Raw genomic sequence first — 26125 nt, forward strand, 5'->3', positions numbered from 1 at the left:
AATTGCCATAGAAGTAGAGAAGAGAGAAATAAACAGTAGTCTGATCTGCAAGAAAATGGAGAAAACATTTGCTCTAAGATGGCAGATCACTGTAAAGACCAGAACATCAGTGAAAGAGTTTCTGCATCTTTGGCCTGCACTGTGTTTAATATCTGAGTTAAAAAGATAAAAATAATAAAAATAAATAACTTACTATTATATAATCAATAATTATCAATAATTAATAACTAATATAATCAATGCAGCTTTACAGAAAATAAACATAGAACGGTTAATATAAAGAATAATATAAAGATTAATAGAATACAAAATTCAAGATTAATATTAGATATATTTAAATGTGTATGTATTTATCCCCAATGAGCAAGTCTGAGGGGACTCAGGCAGCAGTGGTGAGGAAAAACTCCCTTAAATGGTAAGGAAGAAAACTTGAGAGGAGCCAGACTCAATGGGGAACCCAACCTCATATGGGTGACACTGGAGGGTGTGATTATAAATATACAGTCTGACAAATGTTGTATTTATGCAAAAGATCACATGGAGTTCACATCTCCTCAGTAGTATCGCAGAGTCCAACTGGAGCTGGTAGATCTCTAGATGCCTCAGGATTCTCAGAGTCGGCCTCATCTCAGTGGAGGTCCAAAATCTTCATCGCACAGATGATCGGAGCTGGTACAATTACTCAGATGCCTCGGGATTGGTATAAAGAAAGAAGCAGTGGACAGGTATTAACATAGCTGCTGTTCATAATATTTGTAAGTCTGATATAATAGTGCACAATATTATGGGAGGTATTATGTGTATGCCTGACTAAAGAGATAAGTTTTTAATCTACATTTAAACTGGGAAAGTGTGTCTGTAGCATTGTGTAGTCTGTAGATTGTAGCATGTTAGAAGACTAGTTAGATACATGGGAGCTAAACCACTAAGAGCCTTGCCTGTAAGTAGCAGCAGTTTGTAATCAATTCTAAACTTAACAGGTAGCCAGTGTAGAGATGATAAAATTGGGGTTATATGATCATACTTTCTTGTCCTAGTGAGAACTCTGGCAGCTGCATAAACTGCATTAGAAAATCAGTGTAGGGCCCTGGGGGTCTATACATGGTCGCTAGAGCAAGAGACATGAGGGATTTTTTCGTGTGAATGTGCGAGAGTGCAACATTAAGAACAAGCACTTCAAAGGAATTAAATCTATGAATTCCTGAGTAACAGTAAGGAAATCACTAAAGATAGTGGCAACACCACCTCCACGACTAGTCTGATGAGGCTCATGCTTATAGATATATCCTGAGCAGGTAGACTCATTTAGACCGATGTAATAATTTGGTTTAATCCAAGTTTCAGTAAGGCAGAGTGCAGTAAGGCTATTTTCTGAGATGATTTCATTTATAAGTGCTTTGGGTGCAAGTGATCTAATGTTCAGAAACCCAAACTTTAGAAAGTTTGTTTCTTTGGATTTTTTCTAGTCTAATTATGGTAAGATTATTTAGAGAACTTCTCATGCATTTACTTTTTGATCCCACTACTCAGGGAACAGACACAGTTTCTATAGGATGAGCTATGTGTGTATTTGTATCAATGTGATGAGGTGAAGGATGGCTATTGAAATTTAAATTTAAATCTAAATCATAGTCTACCAGTCAGAAGGTGTGCAGCACCCTGGAGATGTGGTCCGAGAGGATAAGACATAAAAATTATAATGATAAGAAAATGATCATTTTTATGTCTTATCCTCGTTGTTTTTCATGATTTTTCATTGTAAGCTTGATGATTCTGCATTGTTAGCTTGATGATTCTGTTGTCCATGACAACACTACTGCTATGATGCATTATGACTGAGTAAATGTCTCAGTTATTCTTGAGAATGAATTGGTCTTCACCCACAACCAACTTTCATAGGCCTTTCTTGTCTTGTCTTGATTCATATGTGCCCTTCACATAAAATATCCCAAAGGACTTGCAAAAACATTTGAATCTGTGCAAAAGGTTTTGCTTGACATGGAATTAGTATGAGTAATGAGTTGATGTAAAAAGTAACTTGCACTACAGTCGCACACACTAAAAGAGTTACTCTGCTTAATGGGCACTTAGTATTGTCTTGCAGTTGTTAAAGTAATTGGAACTGCAAATCTCTCCAATAATCTTGATTTCTTTAAAAAGTTACTCCACTAATGTTACTTTGATTTGTTATGTACAGTATGTCATTAAGAACTCAGAATAAATATGTTATTGTTTTTAAGAAACCTGTAAAATTTTAGATATTGTCATTTGATGTTACTTCTGGGCATTCCTTGTTCATTCCAGAATGTTTTAAACACTGTTAAAACACTGTTTCTTGTTACCTTGAGCCCTTTAAAAGGGTTATGCTACCGATCTAGGGTGCCAAACAGACTTTATTTTTTGACTTAAGGTTCTATCACATTTTAAATGAGATAACTGAGTAAATGCGTCATTTTAATTGAGATATGTTTAATATCTCATATTGGTTTTAATTTCTGAAGTTGGCTTTTGAGCATTCCTTGTTGCTGTTCAGCATTCCTAATGACAAACCTTTGCTAGTATACAGGGTTCCCAGGCATACAAAAAAAACTACATTTCAAAAATCACACATAGTACTAAAACTAAACTAAGAAAATGCCTAGGGAATGAGGAACACATTTACTTCTTTGTCTCAGTCTTGCAATCTTCTTACAGAACTATCCCAAAGTGTTAGCCCAGTGTTCAAATCCCAACTCTTCCCCTGTTGGGTCCTTGAGAAAGGTCCTTAAACCTCAAGTGCTCAGTATCAAATAGCTCTGGATATATAAGTCTGCCAAATACTGTAAATGGTGAGACAAACCTGACAGCCCTACTAATAAATGTTGAAGGGATCTGATGTTATCATCTGTGCTATATATAACCCAATAAATATATAAATCAATACCTCTACTTATAGTGCTTTCTTTATTTCATACTTTTATACTTTTTAACTAGTATGTTAGTGCACTACTATGACAGCTGTTAATAGTAAATGCGCCAGCTAGTATACATTTGTGCAGTCTGCATAGGTATTTACTCAAGGGCCTCATATTATTCATAAGATTGTTTGCACTCCCTACAGATTAACTTTCCTTTGGTATTCATTTTCTATCATCAGTAAAAAACATGATCAGTCTGTTCTTATGGCCCATTCTTATGGCTCTCTGTAGGTGTTTAGAGTAGAGATAAGAGTCCCCTTTCTCGAAGCTGTGTCAGGGCTGACGCTATGGGAATGTTGTGGGATGTTGTGTCTGAAGCTCTGTTTACAAACACCAATTTAACAGCACGGGAAGGACACGTATATATACATATACATATATATATATACATATACATATATATACATATACATATATATATATACATATACATATATATATATATGTATATACACACATACAGTATAACACTAAGCAGGGTGAAGTGTGGAGTTGGCATCTAAGCATTTTAAGAGGTGCATGCATCTGTACCCCCCGCTGTATCACGGGGGACGATTTTCTATTTCCCAGTGATGCAACTAAATTATTGTTTCCCAGAATTATTTTACTTAAAGGTACAAAAACATGGATTACTGAAGATCCATAAATGCCAAGACAAAATTATTTTAATTAACCAATTCTAATCTTGACTGTTGATTATTCACTACTTTTTCTCATTTTAGAAATTTTGACCTGCATTATTCTGTTAAGAGCTATCCTTGGCATAGTAAGAGGGAAAGAGGTGAATTATGACTCCTGGGAGAATGTTTTTTTTACTTTACTGGAAAATCATTAACATGTTACAGAAAGTATAAGGCCTTAAGCTGTGGGACCAGGCATGTAAAATGATTACACCAGCTATTCTCATTAAAATTCTGATTAGCCTTCATTTCAGAAGGGGAAAGGTGGAGATTGGTTCCAGTTGAGCAGAATACTGGGTAATACCATTGCACTAATTAAAACATTATATTTTGGAGTTAAGAGGGCAGCCCCCATTTTTTTTTCTTTCTTTTTTTTGCAAATCACTGTTCATCAATCAAATTATTTTTTCCACCTTTTACTACTCCTACATTTTTGTTGTTAGAAAGAGGTAGTTAATGGATTTAAAATGGCACTGGACTTGAAGTAGAATAATACCAAATATATTTCCTTTGTCTGTTGCTTTGATATTCAAGCCTATATCATGTTTCATATAATGGATGACTATTTTCTATACCTACATTTATAGAAATTAAAATGCTTTGAGTTTATATATCCAGGTGAAATTATAGTCTAAGTGGATCTCTGTAAAAGCATATATTTTTTTAGTACATATTGAGAAAGAAATAGAACTAATGGAAATTAATTTACCTTTAAAAGCAAATATTTAATGAAGCAAATTAAAGGCAAATGTGTGTATTTAAATCTATGGTATAGTAGTCCATGAAAGCTGCTAGCCCAGGGGTCGGCAACACGCGGCTCCGGAGCCGCAAGTGGCTCTTTTATCCCTCTGCAGCGGCTCCCTGTAGATTTGGAAAATAAATATTTAATTTAAATTAATTTCATTTTAGTTAGTTTTTTTTTCCATGTAATTCTAAATTCTAAGATTATGATGCTCTTGTAACATTAAAATAAACTGTGTTTAATTTTTTTTGTCGCTCAAAATATGCGTCATAACTGCAGACTTGCGAAATCCGACACAGAAGCTGACGCATTTTTGGTTTGCTGCAGCCGGAAAGTTAAAATTTTGACTTCATGCAGGGCTGTCAAGTGTCACACACTGAGAGTGACAGTCACGCATTTGAGTCTTTTTTCACGCCCTCTTTCTCACGCTTTAAAACTTTTTGACTATTTATCATATATTTAATATGCCGCGGCGCTGTCTCTATGGAACCGGGCAGGAATCAAGCGCGTCTCAGTTCTTAGTTGAGCCTGACATTTATCAGCCAATCAAAAAAAGAGGCTACACAATAGCCAATCAGAAAATAGCACTACCTGGGAAAGATTTAACGCAACAACCAATGATAAAAATTGGGGTTGCGGGGGGGTGTTAGAGATGTCACACTTGCCTGTCTTCAAAACTTGAGAGCCCTGGTCATGAATACGAAGAGGACTTAATTAGACATTGAACATTTTATTTGAAAGTAACCTTTTTTAAAAAAGGTTGAAAAAAGTCTTTTTTGTGAAGGTTAGTTCAAACTGTGCAAAATATTTTTATTTGCTTGCAGAAATAAAATCGTTTACTCGGTAGCAGGTCATTGATTTCATAAATGCAATACACTACAGTTTTTTTTAATACTTTCCATAAAGGTAAAAAGCGATATATGCAGGGTTATCTTCATTTTAGATGTAAAAAGGGTTTTGTGGCTCCCTGTGTTTTTTTTTCTGTGGGAAACGGGTCCAAATGGCTCTTTGAGTGTTTAAGGTTGCCGACCCCTGTGCTAGCCCATACAGCTGCTAGTTCAATAAACTTTGAAAGTATTCAGAGCCCTTCACTTTTTGAACACTTTAAATATATTATATGCCATGAGTCTGCAGAACAATTCATAATGACAATTTTCTTATAATGACAATCATTAATTATTTGGAGATATTGAAAATTTTTAAATATTTGAGGCTGCATCATGGCTGATGCTATGGGAATGCTTCTTTGTAGAAGTTGTACAATCACGCCTATTTATTGCCTTGGGTAGGTCATATGATTAAACAGAGCACTCCAGCAACACCATAAAAGGGCATGTACGTCACATTTCTGCAACTTCTTTGTCTTCAGTAATTGCTCTGGGTATGTTTTTGCAGATTATTTGTCCCATCTGTCTTAGGGAAAAAGAAGATATATAAAAAATATTAAGAAAGATGGCCAGCAAACAGTCTGGGAGAGGAATGGTTCATATTGGCTCATATCGAAAGACATGGAAGATTATGACTGATAGCTGTGAAATGCCATGCTTGCCCAAATAAGGTCCCCAGGCCTAAAACTCAATCCAGGGAAGTGTGTGCATTCTTCCTTTCACAGAATCAACTTTTTCTGGATAGTCTGGGATTCAGCAACAATGCAGGCATGTCTGTCTCCTCTCAGGAAGATTCCATTCCTTTCTGCTATAAAGGACCTCTGGCTAGGCCCATGTCTCTCTGCCGCCCAGACACAAAGGGTGCTCAGGTCATAGCTTTAGCAGCCAAATCTATTCCTTGGGGTCTGATTCATATGAGACAGTTTCAACTCTGGCTATGGAGCAAGGTTTTTTAACCCCACACACACACTCATTTTAGGGTCACAAGGGTTACACATCACAAGCTACATATACTTCTTTTGTGGATACACCAGAGTTACTCACTTTGGATTCAACTCTTAGGGCATGTGATTATCACAAGACTCTTTTGACAGATGCCTCCCTCAGCTTGGGGAGAGGACCTAGGCAGCCACCACAAGTATGGCATTTAGGTGGGCTCTTGTCTCACACAGAGATTGCCTGCAGATGGGGGACTCTTTCTGAAACTCAGGTGCTTCCCAACATCAATCATTTGAGCGTTCTGTGTTCACTCCCTTTGATTAGGTTGGCACAGCAGATCTTGGTGCAGATCTTGAGAGTGATATACAGGCCATGGCATCTACATCTGCAGGTGGTGGAAAGCATATGGAATTTTTGGCTTGGCAGAATTGGCTTTGTTGACATCTGAGGAGTCGATCCACTGTGTAGATGTTTTTTTTGTTTTAGCCCATCTGGGGCTGGATGCCATCTTGCAGATGTAGCTGAGGCTCTGTATGAATGCTTGTCCTGATAACACTGCTTACATGGGTCCTATCCAGGGTACACCATAGCAAAGTCCGCCTGTTACTTGTGGCTTGTGGACCTATTTCCCTTCTGGATGGTGCTCCTTTGGAGATCAGGAGGAACCTCCTCTCCTTTTCAATTTTTCACCCCCGCTCTGAGATTCAGATTCTCTTGACCTGGCCCCTGAGCGTGACCATGTCCTAAACTCCATTCTTCCAATCAAGGATGGGGATAAGATGTTGAATTTTCTCCTCTGCTGTAATTGACATCATCAGAAGCTAGTTTGCTGTCATGTTAGTACAGTGGTAGACTTCCTGCAGACATGCCACTTTGAGGGCCTATCACCCTCTGCATTCAGCTATATAATATAATTCAGGTATATAATTCTGCCCTCTGTCTTACAAGGCTCACTCCACTAAGGGTACTGCCTTGTCCAGCACTCTGTGGCAGGATGGTCATCTCTGCACACCAATATCAGGTAAAATAACCTGGACCCCACTCTTGTGTCCTACAGTTTGTCTTTCAGGGCTAGTGGTGCTCTGGTCCCAGCTTGTTTAGGCTCTTTAATCACTTCGGGGACAGACATCTCCTGGTGTGTGGTGGCATTGTTATTAACATTCCTTTAGCATCCGCAATGACGCAGTGTCGAGTTCCCTTGAAATGGTACTACACCATGTTACTAATGAAAATCGGTTCCCTGAGAAGGGTACAAGACTCTGCAATGCTTGCCACACTCCGGTCATCCACTCATGTGTCCTTCAGACAAATACAAGTTGGAGTAATGTCACATAGATGACCTTTTATGGTCTTGCTGCTGTGCTCCCCTTTGTCACATGACCTACCCAAGCTGATAAATTGGCTTGACTGCACACTGAGCTTTACAAATAACTTCTGCAAAGAAGAGATCCCATAGTAAATAATAATAATAATAATAATAATAATAATAATAATAATAATAATAGCAGTTGCCAGGTCTTTTTTTTTTCGGCTATTGTTTTCATCTTCATGATGATTAAGTATGAAAAATTCTAACAATGTTTGCCTTAATTTTGCTCAATTCTTCTTGGGGAAACATAGGCTTACCTGTTGACCTGTTGTCACGCAAAATGGCCATTCATAGTCATAATATTATCTTGTATCGCTATTCCTAGGTTTCTTTTTTTAAACAACACCCTACAATTCTATACCTTATCTGTAAAAAAATGTTGTGCTATTATTTATTTATTGTTGCTAAATATTGTCTAGGTTGCATGCCAGTATAAAACAAGTTGTGCTCAGCAGTTGTTAGATTAAAACATTGTTGAAATGGTTGACATATCAAACTTCCAAAGAGGACAGATGATGGAAGCTGGTTTAGCAAGAACATCTGTAACCTTTACAGGCCCAACTCGTCAGTGTTTCAAGAGCAACAGCCTACACTATTTAATTTAAAACTTCAAAACTTTAATTCAATATATGATAGGGACCTTCAGACACTAGTAAAGATTGTGCACAAAAAACACATGGGGTGTCTGGTGATGTTAGCACGGAAGGATGGACTGGGAGCTCTTAGTTAGGATCCTGCTTTGTAATGGTACAGGATATTTGATAACTAGCAGCAGGGATTGAGTAGCAGCTAATTTTGGCAGACTCCTATATGACAAAGCAGTCTTTGCTATGCTTACCCCAAGGTCCAAGAACAGGTAGCATAAGAATAGCCTGCTATACCATTTTCTATGTAGGTTACCAAACATACCAGGAAATTCCTTTTGCTGTCAAGAGCACAAAGGTCTTTTTCACACAGCTAGACTCAATGCCCTGCATCCTCTATCCTCTGAAAGTAGTGACAAATAGCACCCACAACAAGAAAACCACAAACAACTACAACAAGCATTCTTCAAAATAAATGTTGGATAAACAACACTCATGAAATTCAATCATATATTGATAGAAAAGTGACCAGAAAAATAACCTGAGTAACACTTCATATAACAATAAAGGGATGTCACTCTTAACAAAAACAACAGTGACAAATCTTCAGCAACAGTGACATATTGTTGCTAGGTTCAATTTATTCACTGTGGTAGCACAATGGTGTGACTGCAGGTTTGTGGCTCAAAACACACGCAGTCTCTGATTGTCAGTCAATGTTACCAAAACTGTGCTGAAAAGGCTTGCAGTACAAACTGCAAGAGCATGGAGACCCCGATGAGTAACAGCATGATCCAGTCTCTGATGAAACTGCACAAACAACTACAATGCTTTCCAACTAATCCCATTCCAACTAAATTACTGAAAGAAGTGTGATATACAGCTTAAGAGCCTCTTCTCAGTCACATCCCTAAACTCTTCAAGTTGGCTGTTATTAAACCTCTTATTAACCCTTGTGGATACTTACTACCCTTTCGTGATGTTTGTGGTCAAAAACGTCCACTAAATTAAACCTATTTAAAATATATCAGATTATTATTATTATTCTTTTTTTTTTTTTTTTTTGCATAAATCTGTTAATCAATTTCAGTTCTAATCAAAACTACTAAATCTTAAAAAGAAATTATTTTTAATATAAAAAGTGGAATTTTTTTGACATTTTATTACAGCCTTGGATATGTCAAAGATTACTAATAACATTGAGTTTTATGCATTGTTAGTTTTTATGCAACATTAGATTTTAATAATTTCTCCCTCATTTACATATCAGGACTGTTTCCCTATTGACTGCCATTATAAATATGTACGGCCATGGCATTGCTTGGTTACGGTTCCCTAGGTAAAATTTGCAATTTTTACTGTGCCATTGACCCATTAGACATGGATTTAACAACACCATATAGGAAATTCCATATTGGCAACAGCAATCAATAGATGAGCATTATTTAGTATAATGCATCAAAAAAGAACAGACTGCCTATACTAATCTGTGCAAAAAAGTTTATTTTTTATTTTCAGACTTTTTTACATGGAGGTCTATGGAGTAATCAGAGGTGTGTGTGTATACAACACAGAGATCTGTGCAAAAAAAGCTTATTTTTTATTTGCAGACTTTTTTACATGGAGGTCTATGGAGTAATCAGAGGTGTGTGTGTATGTGTGTGTGAGCACGATCCTGCTTAAAAGCCTGAATACACACACATGCACACACACGCACACACAAACACACCCGCACACACAAACACAAAAACACACATGCACACAAGAGTATGCTGATATCCTCCATAGAACTCAATGTAAAAAGCCTGAAAATAAGATTTTTTTTGCACAAAAAAATTACAAATTGTACCTTTTCCCAGATGAGGGAACCATTACCAAGCAAGAATGCATGTTTTTTTAATTTATTTATTTTTTTTATGTCAAGGCCATGCAATGAAAAAATTTAGTTATAATGCCAGTCAATGGGGATGCAAACTAACAATGCATAAAAGTCAATGCTGTTAGTAGCCTTTGATATATCCAAGACTGTAATAAAAGGTAATTTATTTTACTGCAAATTAAATTTATTGCACTTTTTTAATATTATTTCATAATTTAATATTAATATTAAAAATGTCATTTTGTGTGTATTAAATAAAATAAAATAAAATTAAATTAAATGAAATTGGTAATTAAAAACTAAAATTTACATTTTTTAAAATATTAACTAGTTTTGAATAGAACTGAGCTTGATTGAAAAAACATAATCTAATATATTTTTATATAAAATTATTTTTTAGAAAAACAAATTAATGGACATTTTTGGTCTCGAAGCGCACTTACTGGTGTAAAATACAGAATACAGAAAACAATAGACCTGGTAAAAATTTTAATACTCTATCCAAAGTACATGTTATATAAAGGTTTTATAAAGGTTATATAAAAAATCATTCTCTAGCTGAAACGTAGAGAACAATATGGCCAAAAAGTGGGGAAACTATGCCTCCTAATGTACGAAAATGTCCTGAAGTGTAACAAATAATTAAATTACAGACACATTTCAGAACTTCTGTTTACGTCTTAATAGTTTATATGTCTATAAAATGGTTATTCTATTTATGTCCACTCAGTTATGCTCCTTCTTACAGGAGAACAATTTCTGTCAGGTTTCAGGCCCCATCATAGCAAAGAAATTTAATTAATTAAAATAAGATTTAGGACCTCAAAACCCATACTCCCCTTTCTCAGTATACATGCTTCCCTTGGTAAACATGATTAGAAGGCATGGGATTACTCAAGAGTCATATCAAATCAAGTCAAGAAGTTTTTATTGTCATTTCAACCATATATACAGTAGCTTACACAGTACATACTGAAATGAAACATTCATAAACATGAAGATCATAAAACAACACAGAACTTTCTTAAAGTAGTGAAACATGAAATGCATCTGTCCAACCTAGTGCAAACAGTGTGAGACCAAAGACAATATACACAATACAAAACTCTACAGGACAAATACACAAAATAGAAATTAGTGCTGACCAGTGCATACTGTATATTATACAGTACATTGTGTTAAAAATGTAGGATTCTAACAAAGAGGGTTCAAGTAAACATACTGTATATACACATATGTAATAGCAGCTTGATAAGGTATTGAAATGTGGAGTGCAAAACAACGTAACTGATTTGATTTCGTAAAGTACTGTGCAGTTCACACAGTTGTGTGTGTGTGTGTTCGGTACAGTTCAGTTCTGGTTTTTGAGGAGTCTGATGGCTTGTGGGAAAAAGACTGTTGCCTAGTCTGGTTGTGAGGGCCCGAATGCTTAAAAACCTTTTTCCATATAACAGGAGGGTGAAGATGTGTGATGGGTGTGTGGGGTCATCCATAATGCTGTTGGCTTTGTGAATGTAGCATGTGGTGTATTTTGTCTGTGATAGAGGGAACCGAGACACCAATGACCTTCTCTGCTGGAGAAAGGTGGAGAAAGATGTGCTTTCCTCAGCCTTCATAGAAAGTAGAGACGATTCTGGGTTTTCTTACTGATAAAGCTGTTATCAGATATCAGCTGCAAGATGTACACCAAGGAATTTGGTACTCTTGACGTTCTCTACAGAGGATCTGTCGATGTTCAGCAGAGAGTGGTCACTTTGTGCTCTCCAACCATCTCATACCAAGTCAGCAACCATCTCTTTAGTTATATCAACGTTCAGAGAAAGGTTGTTTGTGCTAAACTAGGCTGTTAGCTATTACACCTCCTCTCTGTATGCTGACTTATTGTTTTTGCTGTTGAGACCCACCATGGTTCATGGTGCATTGCTACACAGTTGTGAGTCAGCAGAGTGAACATCAGTGGGTTGAGCACTCAGCCCTGAGCCCACAGTGCTCAGTGTGGTGGTGCTGGAGATGCTGTTCCCAATCCAGCTGCAGAGGGAGCTGTTCAGCCCCAGCAGGCTCAGCTTCTCAATCAGATGCTAAGGGATGTGTTGAATGCTGAACTGAAGTCTAGTAAAGGTGGTAGCTAGGTCTTGATGTGCTTCATGACTACCCTCTTGAAGCACTTCATCACGATGGGTGTGAGTGCGACAGGACAATGAGGCATGAGGCAGTACACTGTAGACACAGAAACAATGATGGCTGTCTTGTGGCACATAGGAACAACAGCATTGCTTGGGGAAATGTTGAAAATGTCATTGAAGGCATCCACTAGCTGTTAAATTCCCTATACAAGAATGGTCCAGCAGACCTCCGTGGGTTAACCCAGCCTGGTTAGACTGAGTATCAGCTGTGCTTAGATTGGTCATTGGCAGGAGGGAACTACTTTGCCACTACATTGTTTTGCACCTCAAACTGAGTCAATAAATCATCTGGGAGGGAGGCATCAATGTCAAAGGCTGTCACGAACACGGGGTAAAAACGGACCCAAATGCAGGACAGCTAAACAAAAACAGAGATTTATTAACTAAAAAAAAACACGAAACAGGCCAAAGACAACAGAGGATTCCACGCTGCACAAGGCAACGCGGCTGTATTAAATAATACAAATAATTAACAGACATGAGGGACAGGTGTGCAGAGGCGGGGAGGAAAAGACAAGGGCGGGGCAGACACGTGAACAAAGAACATAAACAAAAGGCACATGGCCAAAGTCCGGGCAGAACCCCCCCGAGGCACGGCTCCCGACGCGCCAATCCATCCTGACGGTCCCGACGGGTCCGGGAGGGGGGAGCAAGGCACACGGCGAGGCAGGTGGGGGGAGCAAGGCCCCACCCGACAGGTGCGTGGCGATGTCACAGGACACCGAAAAAACAAAACAAAACTCGGGCTGGTGACATGGCCCGCACACAGGAAGTGAGGCGGCGCCCCCCGCGGAGAAAGCAGAAGCGGAGCGGCGTCCCTCACCGGAAAAATGCGGACCGATGTCACCAAAACCGCGAAGTCCAGGGAAAAAAAAAATCCAATGAGAAAAATGCTCCCAATATCGGCCGGTCCAGGCTGCAGCTGTCCTGCTGGGTCCTGGTCTGGCGGAATCCTTCTGTCACGAACACGGGGTAAAAACGGACCCAAATGCAGGACAGCTAAACAAAAACAGAGATTTATTAACTAAAAAAACCCACGAAACAGGACAAAGACAACAGAGGATTCCGCGCTGCACAAGGCAACGCGGCTCAATTAAATAATACAAATAATTAACAGACATGAGGGACAGGTGTGCAGAGGCGGGGAAGAAAAGACAAGGCCGGGGGGGGGGGTTGGTTGCAGCCTCCCTAAACATGTTCCAGTCAGTGCATTCAAAACAGTCCTGAAGATCAGAGTTGGCTTCTGCTGGCCAGGGGAATGTACACTCCGACAATGAAAACAGTGGTGAATTCCTGCGGTAAATAAAATAGCCTGCATCTAACAGTCACAAAACAGTAACAGTCACAGTCACAGAAATAATGAGAAATGAGAAATAATTAGAAACAACCGAGTTCTTGCGCCATACCGTGTTGATGTATACATGCACATCATCACCATGAGCCTTACTGCTCAGAGCTGTATTCCTGTTGGGACAAAACTAGGAGAGCCTGTCCAGCCGATTGGCAGTGTCCAAAACTTTGTTTATGAACTATGCCAATGTGAAAATAAAGATGCCGCAGTCTCTAAACTCTTGACATGTTGTCTGCTTGTGTCTGAGAAGTCAGTTATACATTTTGTTAGTAGATTACCAATAAAATATACTGAAGCATTGATCTTACCCAATAAATCAGCATACACAGTAATACAGAAAATGAAGTCTATCTTTTTCCAGGCATGAAATCCATAATGATCTTGTAAGAGACAACATTCCATTTACCAAGTCATTTGCGACGGGAAAAGGTTTTTCTTAATCTTTTTAAGAAAATGGCAGATATCTTGATGTTGTTATATTCATGTTTACATTGCAATTTGATTAATTTATCAATGTTTACAGTATGCACATATGAGTAACTGCCTATGGTATGGTGTTTTAATTAGCAATTTGTCCAGAGTGTCAGGATCCAGCCCGGACTTTGGCCATCTGCTTTTGTTTATGTTCTGTGTTCACGTGTCTGCCCCGCCCTTGTTTACTCCTCCCCGCCACTGCGCACCTGTTCTCTATTATTAATTGTCTAGTGTATTTAACTGCGCCGCGTTGCCGATGGCGGCGCGGAATCCTCGTCTCATGTCATGCATGGTCATGTCTTTGGTTGTCATGTCTTTGTCCCTGTTTTGTGTTTTCTAGTTAATAAATTCAGTTTATTTTAGCTATCCTGCATTTGGTCTGTTTTTATCCCTGCATGGCTGACACATAGTTACTGTTCACTTCTGGTCTACTTCGAAGTTGGAATCCGAGGGCCACCAAGGTGCAACTGTTGGGCCTTTGAGCAAGACTCCTAACCCTCAACTGCTCAGTTGTATAAATAAGATAAATGTGAGTTGTTTTGGATAAAGGCATTTGCAGAATGCTGTGAATGTAAATGGGTGTGGTGAATTTAGTATAGGCAGTCTGTTCTTTTTAGATGCCTTATACAGAATAATGCTCATCTATTGATTGCTGTTGCCTATATGGAATTTCCTATATGGTTTTGTTAAATCTATGTCTCCACACCTCTCAACATGAAAAATGAAAGTCCCCCGCACTTTCATATAGATTTATGGCTTTCACAGTACAATAACATAGTTTGTATCCAATGTAGGATATTTTTTAAACAAATTGATATTTTATAGTTGTGGGGGATTTACTATGTATCATGTAGTGCTTCCAACTGCTAGTGACACAAATTAAAAGGTTCAATTGAGTAGCATTCATAGCACATATCAATTAACATATTAAAAAGAAAGCATAAATTGATGAATAAACTATACATATTTCAGTGTGCCATTATTAACAAAACACTAGATCAATACTAGACATAAGGGTTAAAATATCTGTTCGATTGTGCTGCTACTTCATTTATATATGTATGCATGCATATAATATATATCTTATTCATTCCTCCACCAAAGTGACACCTAAGATTTGCTTCTCCATGCTGCTTTAGGGGCCACAGGTGCTGTTCAGTTCTTGTTAGTCTCTCAGCAGAGAAAGCAGGCCAGTTGCTGTAAGTGACAAGGTGTCAACTCTGTTATCTTTCCAGTGTCCTTATGCATGTCATTGTTATTTTCTCATACTGGGCATATTTTTAAAATCAAATGTTTATTCTGATTGACACTTATTTAGGCTTAATCCTTTCTTATCACTTCCTCAAAATCAAAAATGTTCGGAATAATATGGAATATTAATTAATTTTTACAGTTGGCAGAAAATATAATAAATAAATAATTTAATATTGAACAATAAGCAAACAAAATTACAGTTTGAGTTTTTATATTATTATTATTATTATTATTATTATTATTATTATTATTATTATTATTATTATTATTGAACACTATGCTGCAAGGAATGTAGCCACAGGGGTTGCAAGCCAATGACTTTTGTGCCAGTCCCAAGACAAAAAAAAAAAGAGAGAGGGGTGCATCAGTAAGGGCATCCAGTGTAAAACATGCCAAATTTAAATATGCTAATCGTCAGTGGGAATTCCATACAGGATCAGTCGTGGCCTGGGTTAACAACGGCCACAAATGGCATTTTTGACCTACAGGGTGAAGGCAGAATTTTTTTACTTCTTTTGGTCAAGGAAGGAGAGGAGGGAGAATGGTTCATAGACAGAGAAAGAAGAGGAAAGGCAGAAGGGGTGATGTTCAACGTCATCAGTGGTTATGAGTTAGGTGAGAGTTAGAAGAGTTAGAAAATAAGGAGAGATTCTGAAGTGATATAGATGAGGTGATAAAAACTATTTCCAGATGAGAGAGAGTAGTGATTGGAGCAGACTTCAATGAGCATTTTGGTGAGGGGAACAGAGTTGATGAGGAGGTGATGGGCAGGTTGGTGTTAAAGAAAGGAACCTAGAAAAACAGATGGTGGTGGACTTGGATGGAAATGGCTGTAGTTAACACTTATTTCCAGAAGAGATATTAATAGATATTATTAGAGTTACATATAAGAGAGGAGGTAGTAGTACTCTGGCTACATTCTATGTAAATCTGAGGGAGATTAGCGACTGCAAAGTGGTAGTAGGAGAGAGTGTAGCCAGACATAATGTGTTGTGATGATGGACATAAGGTCCCCTCTCGCTCTCTTGTCTTTAATTTCCGTTAGGTTGAGCCACAAGTGCCACTTCATGGCAACCAGTGCAACCATTGGACAACCTATGAAGTGGGCTGTCTGCTTTGTGGCACAGAGTGCGAGATCCATGGCTCGGCAGAGCTCAACTACCGCCTGAGGGTCCAATCCCTTACCACCATCAAGCCCTTTCAGCAGGTCAGCCTGGTAGGCCTGCAAAACTGCCATGGTGTGGAATGCCGCACCTGTTTGGCCTGATGCCAAATAGGCCTTACTCACAAGAGCTGAAGAAGCTCTACAAAGCTTGGATAGAAACGTAGGCTTCCTCCATGTGGGTGATGAGAAAATACAGTAGATGAGAGAAATAGCTGCAAGCATCTCTACACTCCCCATACCCATAAATATCAAGCCCTATAATAGCTGAAAAGTCAGACAAGGATTGTCCCAAGACCTTGCCATGGAGGTCTGGGAAAAATGGCAGCCACCTGCGGCCTGAAGTCAGAAAGTGGTCGCCTAGCTTAAATCAGACAATAACTTACTCTTCAGGCCAATCTAATCTCAATTTAGACCCTTGAGGAGCTGCTCGAATGCCACTGATTGAAGCGGCAGATCAGAGGAGGAAAGCCTCCTCAGAGCCCGACGCAGAAAGTCCTAAATCGAAACCGAGCAAACAAAGTCAGGGGAGAGGGAAAGAAGAGTCTCTTGCGTCGCTTCCATTAACTCAACCTGCAGTGGAACCACGAGGTGCAGGCGCTTGTCTGGTAAATACATCCAAGTGGGTATGGAGCTTGCGCAGAGAGAATCCCTCGCAAAGCCGGCTCCCTCGGTAACTGAGCGGGCATGCTCCTCTCCCAAACAAACAATGCATGACATAGCGGGGGCACGGATGCACGCATCTCTTAAAATGCTTAGATGGCAACATACATCTCCCTGCCTAGCACTTGAAATGTATATATACACTGCTCAATAAAATAAAGGGAACATTTAAACAGCACAATGTAACACCAAGTCAATTACACTTCTGTGAAATCAAACTGCCCACTTAGGAATCAACACTGATTGACAACTAATTTCACATGCTGTTGTGCATAGCAAGACACCCCCAATAATGGAGTGGTTCTGCAGGTGGTGACCTGGCGACCAAGTTTGGTCACTTTTGAATGCTGGCAGTGCTTTCACTCTAGTGGTAGAATGAGACGGTGTCTACAACCCACACAAGTGGCTCAGGTAGTGCAGCTCATCCAGGATGGCACATCAATGTGAGCTGTGGCAAGAAGGTTTGCTGTGTCTGTCAGCGTAGTGTTCAGAGTATGGAGCTATGTGCTTACAGCCCAACACCGGGCAGGATGTTTGGCATTTGCCAGAGAACACCAAGATTGGCAAATTCGCCATTGGCGCCCTGTGCTCTTCACAGATGAAAGCAGGTTCACACTGAGCACATGTAACAGACATGACAGAGTCTGGAAATGCGGTGGAGAACGTTCTGCTGCCTGCGACATCCTCCAGCATGACCGGTTTGGCAGTGGGTCAGTAATGTTGTGGGGTGGCATTTCTTTGGAGGGATGCACAGCCCTTCATGTGCTCGCCAGAGGTAGCCTGACTGCCATTAGGTACCGTGATGAGATCCTCAGACCCCTTGTGAGACCATATGCCAGTGCGGTTGGCCCTGGGTTCCTCCTAATGAAAGACAATGCTAGACCTCATGTGGCTGGAGTGTGTCAGCAGTTCCTGCAAGACAAAGGCATTGATGCTATGGACTGGCCTGGCCGTTCACCAGACCTGAATCCAATTGAGCACATCTAGGACATCATGTCTGACTCCATCCACCAACGCCACGTTGCACCACAGACTGTCCAGGAGTTGGCAGATGCTTTAGTCCAGGTCTGGGAGGAGATCCCTCAGGAGACCATCCGCCACCTCATCAGGAGCATGCCCAGGTGTTGTAGGGAGGTAATACAGGTACGTGGAGGCCACACACACTACTGAGCCTCATTTTGACTTTTTTAAGGACATTACATCAAAGTTGGATCAGCCTGTAGTGTGTTTTTCCACTTCAGTTTTGAGTGTGACTCCAAATCCAGACCTCCATGGTTTAATAAATTTGATATTCGTTGATAATTTTTGTGTGATTTTGTTGTCAGCACAACCTAAAGAACAAAGAACAAAGTATTTAATAAGACTATTTCATTCATTCAGATCTAGGATGTGTTGCTTAAGTGTTCCCTTTACTTTTTTGAGCAGTGTATATCAAATCAGTATTGACTATATTATTTCTCCCAAGTGCATTGCTGTGCAGTCTTATGATTGTCTGATACATTTTCCAAATATCTTGGAGCTTATGACGGTTCTTCCAGACGTTGGCTGCCACATTAGCTACTGTTTCTTAATTAAATACTAAACAACTTCCAATATGGTAACTTTTATTGTATGTTGTGGGGCAGTGGTGGCTCATTGATTAAGGTTGCTGGTCAGGGTGTAACGTAGGTTTTGTGTTTTGTCTTGTGTTCTGGATTTCATGTCTTATTTTGTAACCTGTTTCTTGTGGCTTAAAGGACAAAAATTATTGGTTGTTATTAATAACGCACTGGTACAGTCTTCAAAGCCTTGATCTAAAGCATATTTCTCTAATTACTTTGACAATAACTTGTTAATAAGCAATGAGTCATCCCTCTTGCTGCCACAGAGGCTGGTTAATGTCAGTGTCACCATGTTGAATCTCCAGGCTATATCAAGGCCAGGAGCAAGGATGGTCCATTACTGCCCTGACATCTCCCCTTCCCCAAATGCTTTACATTGCAATTTCTCTCACCCAATATAACTGTTTTTTAAATTATTAACCTTCATAAATTAAGGACAGTATGTCCTTTAAGGTGTGGTACCAGTGTAGTGATAAGAGGAGTGTCTGGATGCATGCATATTTTTTATTTGTACAGAACTTGCATTTGTGTAGGTCATCACTGATTCTGACCTCTATTTCAGTCTGTTATTTTTTTCCAGTAATTAAATAATAGAATGTACTGTGCTGTTTATTAATATGTTAATCAGAAGGAATTTATAGCAGGTGTAGTTGTGCGAATGCTTTGGGTTCTCACCACAGGCAAACAGCCTAAAATTCTGCTACATTTTGCAGACAGGTAGGTGATTGTAGGTGATTTTTTTTTTTTGATTTTTGTAGGTGATTTTTTTTAATCCCTACATTTTGCAATGGTTGCCATTCTCAGCATGTCAACCCATAAGCTTAATTTATTCATAGAAGCTGTGGTATATGTTTGTACACATGCAAAAGCATTACCATAAACAATTTAGTTTAAGGACAGTATTTGTTATCCTAAATTATGCAGTAGGTTATATATTAATAATAAATATATACCACTGTCACTGTTTTCTAAATGTCATCTGCCCTAGTTTGTGTGTCCTCTGTATGTGGTCTGCCTCCTGACTTGCAAGATGATCTGGAGATATAGAAATAACTGTTGCATAAGAAGCAAGACAAAAACAACTATGAACAAGCCACCAAAACTGGAAAATTTAATTAGATTATAGATTGTATTAATTAACTCTGATTCTGATTTAAAGATCTTAAATAATAGTACTAGTAGTATTAATCATTAATCAGTTGATTTCTAACAAACTGTGTTCTATTGGTATTTAAAAATCATAGAAATCATGCAAAAACAATATGTAAATAATTTCAGTAGTTTTGGCAAGCTTGGATCTCCATAGATTCCTAAAAGAATACAATTTTCCGGTACACAGATACAGATATGTCATAAGCTTAAAGAAAGTAGTGTCTTTGTGATGCTGTTTGGAGCTTTTTGCTTGACTGCAAAAAGGGTGAGCACCACTTCATAAATGTGCTCTTCATTACACTCAGTACGTGGTAACTGCCTGTCTGACATGATGCCTCTTTCCATATTCCCATCAACCCAGAACAAGGATGCTTTTTCAAGTTTGCCTTGCAAATGCAGGACTCTCAATTTAGTGCTTCACCCTGTGACCTCTCTTTGGACATGTTATGTACACACGAATTGCAAAATGTACACACGAATTGGACCTGATGGTCACCAAGGAGCATGATATTTTTGTGGAATGTAACAAATCAAAAATAAATGTAATAAAATATTATTAGGTGATTATTTTGTTAGGTACTTCCCTTATTGTCTAAGAAGCAGTGTGGTTCCATATGCGGGTGTGTATGAAGTAATGGTGCACAACAGTAAGATGGAATCAGATCTGGCCCTGAAGTTTTTTAAAAAAAAATTTCTTTTTTTTTTCTTAAATCCAGGATTTGCTCCACCTACATAACAGCTTGACAGTCTAATTATCAAAACAGCATGAGGCTGGAGGACCTTGCATTAAAACTCCTCAGGGGTGAGCAACCAATCTAGTAGAGTTGTGCAATAGTGCATTGGGCATGCACTCAAGATGTTCAAGAGTACAAAAGTGGTGTCACAGAGCTGGAAAAGCTATTAATATTAGGCTCTGTTCATTCCTCAGGGTTTGTCATATTTTTTAATAGTTCTTACTATTAACGGTAAAACAGACCCAAATGCAGGATTCCTATGTGTACACCGTTTTATTAATGAATTGAGAAACAAAACTTGCATTTAACATAACAAAACCTAAACATGTCTATGACATAAAAACCCTAGATAATAAACAAAACACAACCTGGACATAACAAAACAGCAACAACATTAACATTGATATGAACAACAATGACTTACAAAAACAAGGCAAACAAGACAAGCAAGAAACTATAATAAGAGTGAAAACACCTGCTAGCCCATCCTCTGGTGGTCTGGCAAGGAACTGTACAAGCTCATGAGATCATGCTTTAAATGGAGAACAATATATAATCAGACTTCTTGTTATCTGTTATTATTTTGTTGTTTTGATTTGTTTTCTTTGTGATAAAAAATGTTGTCATTTTTGTGATGTTTAAATAACTGAAAGGTTTAGATATTTGTACGTAGTTTTCACATAGGCATATTTCAGCATTTGTTTATTTATTTATTTATTTTTTTGTTATTCTTTTGTTGTGTTTTTCTTGCTCTTATGTTAATTCTCACTGAACTATAGTGGTGTGCTACATCTTACAGTGTCCAATGGTGATGGAATCATCAGCCGAGAAGGTTATACATTCTTAAACCTGGGAGCTACACTTACCACTCATGACAAAGAAATAGAACAGTAGTTGCTTATATAACTGAACCATTGTCATTTGTATCCAGCTCCAACCCTGTGACAACATTCCAAGGAATAATGGCTAGATTAAAAGTGCCATTTATTTCAAAATTGGTATGTTACTGTATGATATCACAAATCATAAACTGCTGTATGTTAATAGTGTGTCCTCACTACCATTTTTATTTTATCAAGTTTATAATTTTATCTAGCAGTTTTTCTATCTTATTTCCTGATATATCATATTATACAATATGTCTTGTTATAATTTCCTAACAGTGATATGCCTCCAGAAAGAGGAATTATTAGACTGACTCATAGACCTTTACACAGTTGGGCATTACATTAAAAGCACAGCAAGGTTAATGACACCTGTTTAGCTAAGTGTCGTTGTCGAAGGGCGAACTGTATACTTAATCATACCTTTGAATTATTCATATGGAGAAGATGGTTTTAGAAATGAGGCTGTGCTCAATATCTAGTGTTTATTTTGCTGTTGCTCTGTCCTAATTCAGCTGGAGTGATGAAGCTTTCCCATGCCTCTTCATTTCTCATTGGTAATTACAAAAGAAGTACTTCACTATGGATGTTTGTACCATGCTCAGACAAGTACACATGAATAATTTCTTATTCTCTGCTGTGCTTGCTTACAAATTAGCTGATCAATCTTGCCTGACTGACCGTTTTTGGAAAGATTAGGTTCATGCTTTATTCTTCTTGTCTAATGGTTTCTCTCTCTCTCACTTGATCACAACTAAATAAATCACAAATGGAGTGGCCTGTTCATTAGGCAATGTATATTACAAGATGAAGTCAAGATTTATTCTGAGTAAAGCCAGTAAGTGTATTGACAATGGCTTTGTTTTGAACAAATAACAAGTGCATGCTTCAGCACTGGATAGAGACACAGGAAATCTTGTACAAAAATCCAACCTTATAAAAAATGTCTATTATTTTGTCTGAAATCAGTGCAAACCACCTTTAAGTAGTCCCATAGCACTAGGTTTTCTTTTCTTACACCTTTATAACTCTGTAATTTTGAGTAAATAATAGAGAGTTGACTGTTTCTTAGCACTCTGTCTTGAGCCATCCTTATTAAAATTCCTGATACCTCACTTGAATGTCAGTTCAATATTTCACCTGTTCAGTACAAGGGTCTGAAGAACTGATAAGAAGGTTAGCAGTTCAAATCCTGGCACTGGCAAATGTGCAAATTGGGCCCTAGGGCAAGACCATTAACCTATTGGGGTGAATCCAACCTCAAGGCTATGCAAAAAACGTTAATTGTATTGTGCTTGTATGTGTGAAAATAAACGCTAGCTTATTACATACATAAACATACACAAAATAAACTTCTGTCTTACCAGAATGATACAAAGATACTGTCCAAAAAAGTAGTGGGTGGAAATGTTAGGGCTAACAGGATGTAAATCCTCATCAGGGCAGCTTTTCCATTTCACACTGTTGCGGCAAACCGCCCATCGCCCCGCCTTCCCTCATTAGAACCAGGTGAAACTAATCCACAATCGGTTGCAAAAATAATTCCAGGTTTGCAAAAGGCTGATGTAGAGAAGACTGCAAGAGAATGTGATAAGAAACTGAAGGAGAGCAAAGATTTAATCATGAATACTCTCTGGCCAGTTTTGGGAACCCCCAAATGTCCCTGGCTTTCCAAGTGGCAGAGGCGGAATGTGACCGGGTCTTTTCTATTCAACCTTGTGCAAACCTGGAATTATATGACTTCATGCTGAGCCATCTGGGAGGATTGGTTAAAGCTGCAAGAGAAGCGCATATCCGGTGGAATCGCTGGGCCCCTTCTGCTGAGCAAAAATACTTTATCAGCCGTCTGAGGGAGCTTGAGGTTTGTTTCCCCAAGCTGGTTTCCAGAAAGTCTGAATTTATCCAAGCAAGATTCAAGCAGGATTCTGAGAGAGAAGCAGCTACAGCCCACAGTTCTCCAAGGCCTGCCATCAAGTTGAAACCTACCTCCCTTCCCAAGTTTGCTAGAAACAAACGTGATTTTCATCGCTGGAGGAAGGAGTGGGAAGCTCTGCAGAGGCAAGGTGAACCAACCGGGTCAAAGGAACTGAAGAAATTTCAGCTGCCGGATAGTCTTGATGATAAAGTGGCAAGAGAGTTCCGACTGACAGCTTATAATACAGCAGAAGAAATATTCCGTGTCCTGGAGAACCGTTTTGGGAATAGAGCTGCTATTGCCCTCGAAATTGTGGAAGAGCTGCAAGCAATGCCACCAGTAAGAGGTCACCAAGCCAGGAAAATAGTGGAGCTGATTCAAACGATTGAAAAGGCCCTGTATGACCTAAATGAGCTTGGAGACACCGGTGCCATGAAGAATCCCTTGGTGACAAAATCCATAGAGAGCAAACTCCCGGAGTCACTGAAGAAGGAATGGCTGGTTTATATTGCTGGTGAGAAAAATGCTGTTGCACCACACACTCGTTTCGACAAGCTCCTTGAATTCCTTAAAGAACAGGAGACAATATATGAGCAGCTGGAGCAGTTAAGAGAAGATGAACCGAGCAGGAAGGAGGCCAGGCCTGACCCGAGGCCTGCCAGATCAAGAGCCACCAAAGCGAGTAGTGACTCAGCAGGTTGTATCGTCTGTGGAGACAGCAAACACAAAAAGAAGCTGTATTTCTGCAAGAAATTTAAGACCCTGAAACCTTCAGAGAGAAAGGATGTGGTAAGGAGGCTCAGAGCATGCAGCAGGTGTCTGGAAATCCATGATGGTGGTGCATACTGCAAAACCACCTACCTGTGCAGAAATGTGGGATGCAAATTCCAGCAAATCCCTGAGCACCATTATTACCTGTGTCCATATGCCGAAACCAAAAGTAATCCCCAGAGAAGAACAAAGTCTGGCTCAGTGGGAGGTGGAAAGTGCACAGAGTCTCAGGAGGAGTTCCTATCCAAGCTAGCACCTGAATTGGCTCAGCAGTGTTGAGATGCATTTTGCAATTCAGCATCCAGGACCTTTAACTCTGTGGCAAGTGAGCAGGGGCTACTAGCAGAAAGTGGTTTGCATGAATTTCCAGTCATCATGATGCTATTGCAAGTAACGGCCAATGCCGGACAAAAAGTTGGAACCTTGATTGACCTGGCCTCAGATACAAATTACATCACCCATAAAGAAGACATCACCCTGGTGGTCCATGAAGTTGGTGGGATGAAGGTTTCGGTTCGAACCAAGCGGTACCTGCTGAAGATCAGAGTTAGCACCCCCAGAGGTACTCTTAAGTCACACCAGTTAGTGTGTTATGGACTCGACAGTATTGCAGTGATCCATCAGCATGTGACAGCCAAGAAGCTGCAAAGAATATTCCCTGACATTCCACTGCATGAACTAGTAAGACCCCAAGAAATCCAACTCCTTATAAGCCACAAGGAAGGACAGCTGGTGCCCCAGAAGATTCGTACAGTTGGAGATCTTGTCCTCTGGGATGGTCCTCTGGGGAAAACTATTGGAGGTAGTCACCCTGACCTTTTTGAAGAGCTTGCTGTAACTGCACATATGTCAAAAACTCATTTTGCACGTTCAATGAGGACTGCGGCAGTCAAGTACGAAGAGTTTAACTGTAAAAGTCCAGCTACTTGTCAGTCTCCTGTGTATCCTGCTGCTCAATCAAGCACTGCAGCCATCAAGCGAGATTTCCGGAAGTGGGACAGTATCGGAGCCGCCTGTGAGCCCAAGTGTGGAGGCTGTCGATGTGGAAACTGCCAGCCAGGGGGCAAAGAAATGACGCTCGCTAAAGAAAGAGAAGTGGAAATGGTGAAAAATGGCTTAACATATGTAAATGGAGATGAGCACTGTGAGGAACCACACTGGCATGCTAAATACCCATGGACAGAGGATCCAGCTTCCCTGCCAAACAACAGAAGGGCTGTCGAAGCAACATTCCTCAGGACAGAAAAACAGCTGGCAAAAGAACCAGAATGGAAAGTTGCCTACACAGCGCAAGTGCACGATATGGTCCATCGCAAAGCCGCAGTGAAGTTGTCAAATGAGATGGTTAAGAGCTGGACTGGGCCAGTGTGGTATATCAGCCACCTTATCGCTCCAAATCCTCACTCCGTTACAACCCCAGTAAGGCTAGTCTGGAACAGCAGCCAAAAGTTTAGAGGTTTGAGCTTGAATGACCTGCTGCTCAAAGGTCCTGATGTGCTCAACCCCATTCGTGCTGTCCTGTTGAGATTTCGAGCGGGAGTCTTTGCTGCCTTGGGTGACATAAGGAAAATGTATAACTCTGTCTGGCTGGAAGACCGAGAAGTCCATCTGCACAGATTCCTCTGGCATGACTCTGGAGAAGATGAAATTGAAGAATATGCCATAACAAGGGTAAATATTGGAGACAAACCAGCAGGCTGTATTGCTCAACTGGCCATGCGAGAGACCGCAAATCTACCCATATTCAATCACCTTAAGGAAGAGCGACGTGTGCTGCAAGAAGATGCTTATGTTGATGACATTCTGACACAACAGCTTGGATCAACTGAAGGTCATTACATCGAATGTTGAGCAGATCCTAAAAACTGGTGGATTCCACATAAAGCCTTGGGTCTACTCCAATCAAAGTGGGAGGAAAGAGTCCAGAGACAAGAATACTGAGCC

The 26125-nt window shown here is 39.5% G+C and overlaps 1 long non-coding RNA gene across 3 annotated transcripts in view; it reads left to right on the forward strand.

Annotated features, from left to right (window-relative positions):
* Positions 1 to 521: 521 nt before the first annotated feature.
* LOC132862161 (uncharacterized) overlaps positions 522 to 26125 on the forward strand; it is a 37441-nt gene continuing 11837 nt past the window's right edge. For all 3 annotated transcript variants that reach the window (XR_009649996.1, XR_009649997.1, XR_009649998.1), the window contains exon 1: positions 522 to 725. This is a non-coding gene — a long non-coding RNA (uncharacterized LOC132862161). The remainder of the gene's footprint in view (positions 726 to 26125) is intronic.

The sequence above is a fragment of the Tachysurus vachellii genome, chromosome 19 (assembly GCF_030014155.1).
Source record: "Tachysurus vachellii isolate PV-2020 chromosome 19, HZAU_Pvac_v1, whole genome shotgun sequence".
NCBI classification, from domain to species: Eukaryota; Metazoa; Chordata; class Actinopteri; order Siluriformes; family Bagridae; genus Tachysurus; species Tachysurus vachellii.